The sequence below is a fragment of the Microtus oregoni genome, unplaced genomic scaffold (assembly GCF_018167655.1).
Source record: "Microtus oregoni isolate MIOR12 unplaced genomic scaffold, Mior012 000123F_ref0000434, whole genome shotgun sequence".
Lineage (NCBI taxonomy): Eukaryota > Metazoa > Chordata > Mammalia > Rodentia > Cricetidae > Microtus > Microtus oregoni.
Window position 1 is genome coordinate 1859101 of NW_024544755.1, and position 7760 is coordinate 1866860.

General features: G+C 38.5%; 1 pseudogene; it reads right to left on the bottom strand.

Annotated features, from left to right (window-relative positions):
* Nucleotides 1–1153: 1153 nt before the first annotated feature.
* LOC121444423 lies at nucleotides 1154–7184 on the bottom strand (annotated as a pseudogene).
* Between the last annotated feature and the right edge of the window lie 576 nt (nucleotides 7185–7760).

Here is a 7760-nt window from a genome sequence, read left to right on the forward strand (position 1 = left end):
AGGAGCAGAGAGAACCCGAGCCGAACAGAACAGAGAAGAGCCGAGAGGACCCGAGGGGAGCCGAGCTGAGAGGAGCGGAGCAGAGCCAAGAGGAGCCCTCTGCCCCCTTAGGGCCTTTCCGGAACCTGTAGGACCTGTGGTGTTGATTCGGGACCCACTGATTCCAGCCTGAAGCTACTCAGAGTCCCGCACGACCTGTGGTGTCGTCCCGGGACCCACTGCCTCCTGCCTTTAAACACTGCATTAAAATAAAATAAATTCATGACAGCTTACGGTTTACATGCATTGACTGACATTAGAAAGAACCCGTGTTCAGCTCCCAACAACTGTAAACACAATGTCACTCACAACTGTCAACTCCAGCTCCAGGTGATTTGATGCCCTCTTCTGGCCTCCGAGGGAATTGACTGACAAAACCCAAGCAAATAAAACTTACATAAATATGTTCCTATTCAAATATATATTTTATATATTTATATATTTATGTATGTTACATATTTATATACTAAGTTTATAAACTTAATATTCTGATGAGTTTTCTGAGGACTTTGGTTTAGATTTATTTAAGGTTTTGCCTGCATGTATGAATGTCCCAGATGCATATTTAACGCATGCACAGGCTAGAAAAAGAGTGATGAATCCCTTTGACTAGATCTACAATTTTGAGCTGCCCATCCCTTAGCGGTCCCCTCATTTTACACGGATCACATATTAAAAGAAGGTATGAAAGAATTTATTCGAGCCCGTTAATTTTTCCATCTTGTATTTAAACAAAGTGTATAAAATGAGGCAAAACTAAACTGAGCCTTCACGTGTTTATCCATGTTCACCGTCCTTTATGCCTGGACATATAAAATAAAACGAATCCTAAGAAAAGCTTTGCTGGGAGTTTAATGGTGCAGAGCAAACGTGGTCAACTTGGTTTTATTTTTATTTCCAGGCCACACGGATGACATTGCCGGCTGACCTGCAGATTAAATACATCAAGAAGTCTGACGTGACAGACGCCGGTTTCTTCTCATGTAAACTAGAAAAACCCGACAGTTCTGACTCACATAAGCTTTGAAAATATATTTCCTACTTTTAACATGAAAACATCTCTAAGCGTGTTAAGAAACATCAACATATTCTCGTTTCATCCAAACATGTCATTTTATTCATCGTCTATGGTCGGCTTGATGGTCACTCCTCTTCGGATCTGGCCCCAGCCTATCAGGCTGAAAAAATAAAATAGAAGAAATCGTTTATTTTTAAATCCGGTTCACAGGTGTGATAATTTATAAACATGTTGACTATTCCTGATGTTCAGTTCAGACATGCTCTTAGTATATGTATATATGTGTATATATGTACATATTTATACATATATGTACACATGCACCCCATACATGTATATATTTATATGTGCACATATGCATACATGTATGTCCACATATGCATACACACATCATATATGTATATATTTATATGTTTATATATGCACACAGGCAATCATATGTATATATTTATATGCACACGTGTACATGTATGTTTATGTATGCATATATGCACACCATATATGTATATATTCATATGTGTATATATGTGTGCATGTATATATACATGTCTGTGTATATATACACACCGTATTTTCTCGATCGGCCATGACAAAACCAACACACTCACCACCAGTGTTTCTCCACGCGTCGGCTCAGAGCAATTTTTTCTCCCACTTCTGTGCACACGGGATTGGTGAGAACGATTTTCCCTAAGTCAGCCTTGACGGCGCTGACTCTGCCTCCTGTGGACAAGGATCCTATGTTCACCATGAGCACTTCATTCTTGGACAGCTTCTGAACCTGAGGGAGGGAACATAGTTAAGAGAAAAGGAACTAAAACTTTCTAAAATAAACTAGAGATGTAGTTAATCCTGGCCGCACATACAACATACATGGACATGACAATACCACCGTTTTTTAAAATTTAAAGCATCATCGCTTTTCTTTATGTTTATATGTTTATATTTTAATTTTTTTTTTTTTTTGGATTTTTCGAGACAGGGTTTCTCCGTAGCTTTTTGGTTCCTGTCCTGGAACTATCTCTTCTAGACCAGGCTGGTCTCGAACTCACAGAGATCCACCTGCCTCTGCCTCCCAAGTGTTGGGATTATAGGCGTGTGCCACCACCGCCCGGCCTATTTCTAATAATTTTTTTTAAATTTAAGGCATCGTCGCTTTTCTTTGCTGTGACCTATAGGAAATATTTGTTTATTATTTATCCCTTTTGTGATTCTATTTTAAATAAATGGGGCTGTGACACCACACAATATTTCATAGCTGTGAAGCCGGTATTAAAGAACTCACCTTGGCGGCTTTTTTGTCTCCCTCTGTGCGCACGCCCAGGAGCCGTCTCAGCAGGAAGTAGGAAATTTCTAATTCTGTGAATATTTCAGGTAGAGCACCAACGGCACCGAGGACCTGCCCCACCATGCGGTCTGCGCGGCACAAGGTCGGGTCGATTTTTGTTCCAACTCCTGATAAAAATGTGGGTAAACATATATATTTTTATTTTATTTTATATTTTATTTCTTTAAAATTAATAAGAAATCGAAGGGTTAATTTTAAACAGAGTAGCAAAATCGTACATGCTAAGAGCTAGGTTTTTGTCACGTAAATAAAACTAAGTAAGTACATCCAGAGACCTCTACAACTGTTTCTCTGGGACTCACTGCGGATTTCAAACCCATTTTCTACAAAATTTGCTTATACCACACAGACATACATGTACGCATAACATATCATATAAATACATGTACACATAACAGGTTAAAAGTCACACTATTCATAAAACTGGAATGTCTTCTTCATATGTTCATAAACACGCATTTTATACTGTAAAAGTCAAAGTTTAACTGAATATATATAATTATACATAATATAACAATATAAGATATATAATATATAATAACATAATATATAATATAATGACATGGTATATAATATCTAACATAATTATAACACAATGTAATATATAATATACATGTAATATATAATATATAATATACATGTAATGATATAATAATATATAACGTATATACTATATAAGATAATAATATAAGACATAATACTATATATCTATATTATACATATATGTCCATTACTAAATTAGATTGTCATACAGTTAAACACACACGACCATCTTTGGAATAACACGTCTTCCTTGGAAAGGAACCGAAATCAAGGGAAACACATTTCTCCATCAGAATAAAATCCGCACCGATGAGACCGCCCGGAGCTGCATACTGAAGATCATTGTGTTCCGCGAACAGTGACACAATCTTGGAGAAGATCGGTTTACACATGAGGTTCCCTTTTGTGTCCTTGGAAATGATTCCCGGTCTCACTTCTACCTCCTGGCCCACCTAGAACATGTATGAATGAATTAATGATATCTGGAGGCTACATATGACTTTAACCTGTAAAAATATCTGAAAAACATGATTAAAACTAAAATATTATCCCTCCTGCTTACAAGGACAATTTTGGACAGTCTAAAAATATTTTTTAAAACCATTCAATTTAAGTAATTACCCATAACAGACTCCACGTGAGAGTCACATGTAACATGTAAATATAATAAAATATTTAGAAAAACCCAGACAACAATTCAATAAAATTTACTTTTAACCGAGAACAAAACCATAGATTTTTAACCAAGCATACATATGGTATACATACATATGTGCAAGTACGCATACATAAATATTTTTTAAAAAATATTTAGCAAAACCACATCAAACAATTCAATAAAATTTACTGTTAAACGAGAACAAAACCATCGATTTTAACTTATTTTTAGGGTGGATGGGGGGGTCACACTAAAAAGTTAAAACGTGATTTACCTTTAATACTCCTTTTAAAATGCTACTGCCAGCAACACCCCCTTTGAGGTCATCAACTTCACAGCCAGGTTTGTTCACATCAAAAGACCGGATGACTGGGGGGGGAGGGGGGGGAAGCATGAACGCCAAGCAAACATGCAATAAACCGGTTAAAAAATGTAATAAACCATTAAAAACATGTGATAAACCATTAAAAAACATTAAATAAACATATTAAGGAAAAAAATCCGTTAAAAACACGAAATAAACATTTAAAAACATGAAATAAACCATTAAAACATGAAATAAACCGCTAAAAACATGAAATAAACATATTAAGAAAAAATAATCACGATTAGGGGTGGAAAGGTGAATTCCTCACCGATAAGTCGGGGTTCTGAGGTGAAGTCTCTGAGAGGCACCGGAATTTTCTTTACTATATACTAACACACGACTTCAATGTTGTATTTTAATTGAGCAGAAATTGGAATAATAGGAGCTCCTTCCGCTACCGTACCTGAGGGGCAAAATTCAAAATTATGTTCTACATACAACAAACACATCAAAAAAGCTCCTAAATACCTCCAGACACCTCAGCTAACAAACAGAAACGACCATCTTCATGGTATTTTCATCTTAAATAACTGTTCCTTAAGAGCATGATCTATTAAATAAACACATGAGATGACACATCTACTATGATGACTCTAACATGCTTACATATCAATTACATATCAAGGCCTCTCACCTTGTACAAACGCCAGGATCTGCTCGTACTGCTCCTTAGCCTGACTTTCCTTCACCAGATCGATTTTATTTTGCAGGATCAGAATGTGTTTCAGCTTCATGATTTCGATGGCGGCCAGGTGCTCGGACGTTTGCGGTTGAGGACAAGACTCATTACCCGCTAAATCAATTTTTATTTTTTTTTTTTTTTTTTTTTTGGTTTTTCGAGACAGGGTTTCTCTGTGGCTTTGGATCCTGTCCTGGAACTAGCTCTGTAGACCAGGCTGGGCTCGAACTCACAGAGATCCGCCTGCCTCTGCCTCCCGAGTGCTGGGATTAAAGGCGTGCGCCACCATCGCCCGGATTAAATAAAAACACGTTTTAAATCAATTTTTAAAAACACGTTTTAAGCCGGGAGATGGTGGCGCACGCCTTTAATCCCAGCACTCGGGAGGCAGAGGCAGGCGGATCTCTGTGAGTTCAAGACCAGGCTGGTCTACAGAGCTAGTTCCACGACAGGCTCCAAAGCTACAGAGAAACCTTGTCTCGAAAAAAACAAAAAACAAAAAAAAAAAAAACACGTTTTAACATGTGAAACACGTTTGATTTTTCAATAAAAAGAAAGTCTTCACGGTTCCTCTCGCATACAACCGTCTTGAGACTTAAGTTACCGTGTTATAAAGACATTCAGGGAACCACAGCAGGGAGGACACAGAGTCCTGAGGAATCCTAAAAGCTTACCCGGATGCAGATAAACCCTAAGATAACTGCAGCTCTCGCCAGGATATTTAATACATAGGACATGGCTAAAAAAAAACCAGAGACCAAGATGTCAAATCCCTGAGAAACGGAAACTTGGTATTTGTGGTCCCGATGACTAAATTTTGATTTGAGGTACTCTCGGACATATGGCAGCAGAGTTCAAATATTATCACATTTACAAAATATATATAAAAATATAAATATATTTATATATAAAACAATATATAAAGTATATAACTATACATAATATATAAAAATATAAAGAGATATATACATAAAAATAAAAAATATATAAGCATAAAAAATATAAAATATATAAATATATATATAAAAATATAAAAATCACATTTATAAAAATATAAATACAGAGAAAAACAGAGCCCCGCCAATGGACTACAGAGAAATGTCTGTTTTGTTTTTTTTTTTGTGGTTTTTCGAGACAGGGTTTCTCTGTGGTTTTGGAGCCTGTCCTGGAACTAGCTCTTGTAGACCAGGCTGGTCTCGAACTCACAGAGATCCGCCTGCTTCTGCCTCCCTAGTGCTGGGAATAAAGGCGTGCGCCACCACCGCCCGGCCTGAGAAATGTCTGTTTTATACTGTTAGGATCACCTGTCCTCCCTAAGCTGTGATATTTGTAGTAATAACCAAGCTCCGTATTTCTGGAAAAGTCTGTGCTTGTCGACTGAATCTTTGTCACTCAGGTTTTTTCCACAGTTGATAGTCACTAACGTTTCTGGTGAAGTTGGATTCTCTCAGGGTTACTCATAGATTTAGGGTCTCATATTATAACTAATAATAAGTATAATAAACAGAAACAACAACAACAACAACAATAATAACAATTTAGAGTCTCTCAGGTTCCAACAACAACAACAACAACAATAATAATTTAGAGTCTCTCAGGAATACTAGCTGTGTGTCATTTTTTTGTTCTAATTTTGTATCCTCTCAGCCCCTGTTTTATCAAGAATGGGAACGACATCCCATCTTGCTTTTACCTCTCTTAGTTTTCCTAGTTAGCGAACCTCCCATCACTGTCCCTCGCTGTATTTACTAAGGACTGTCAATCATCAAAATCCTATTTAAACTATCATTATTATTGTATAAGAGTCATTGCTTCAGCTAAACAGTACAGCTCAGGAGGAAATCATCTCTATGATAATCCATGGGTAAAAATGCCCAGTAAAATGGGGTATTTCCATGAGATAATCATGCCACATTTAAGGCAGTGGGAATCTTTCCACACCCATTCACGCCATGCTAGATAGGAGAGAAAAAAGGTAGCAACAAACGTAAACGTACCTCAGATGCAAGAGATGGCCTGACCAAAATTCACCCTTCAGAGATTTGCTTCCTGGGAGGCTGATGTCCTGAAGTCAGTTGCAACCTGCTTCTCCTCTGACATGGCCACCTGCCAAAAGGCAAAGAGTCTGAGGACCCTCCCTATGTTAGCTCCCTACTTTTACCCCCACCCACTCTCCTTTCATTTTAATCATTTTAAATCATTTAATCTCCAGGTCATTTTAAGCCTTCTCTCCTTTTCCACTGAGCTCCAGGTTATAAGTTTACAAGCAGGCCCAGAGCCCAAACTTAACACAGCTCACAGCTGGGAAGGAAGGAGATAAAATCTGAAGAGTCCTAATGCTGCTGTTTCTACTGGATCTCCGAGCCTGCATCCCTAACTGAGATAGGATCATCATTTTGTTCTTGGGACATCTTCCCTTAACCCTTTGGTCTGCCTTTATTATTAGTGCTGCACCAAGTCTGCGTACTCATTTTGACATCTACTGTCTACTCTTTAGTTACTTGTTAGGCTTTTCAGGCCATCTGCCTCCATCTTTCCCTCCAAAGCCTTTGCCCTGGGTCAGGATGGCCCTCTAACTCTGTGTCATGGAGAAGGAGAGCAATAAAACACTGGGCAGGAGTGGGGAATGGAGGATGGGGCCTGGGGGCTTTAGACATAATTTACTTGAAAACTGCTGAGAGGGTAAACGGGAGTTCTGAGATATCCTCAGATGGAAGAACATGGATTCCAGGAGTCTCAAACTTCATAACATGCTGGGTGTGCCTTGAAGTTAGAGAGGCAGGGGACTGATGTACCTGTCACTGATTTCATTAGTATGTGGAAAACATGAGCTTTTCCTAAGGTAAGGGATGCCGGGTGGGGCTGGAGTTGGGGCAGCACAGCTGGGATGCTGAACCTTACAAAAGCATGGTATGGGACTGCCTCCTGCTAGTGCTCTTGAGTGTGGCCAAGATTTAGTGTCCTTCCTTTCAGCTGAGCAAAGGAGGGAGGGAGTTAGTTTCCTCCTCCTGCAGGGCAGTCTGTCACCCACTTATGACCGACCCCTGGAAATATGGATGGCTACCAGTGTTATTCATGTGAAAAATCTCAGGACAGTGGAACTGCTAA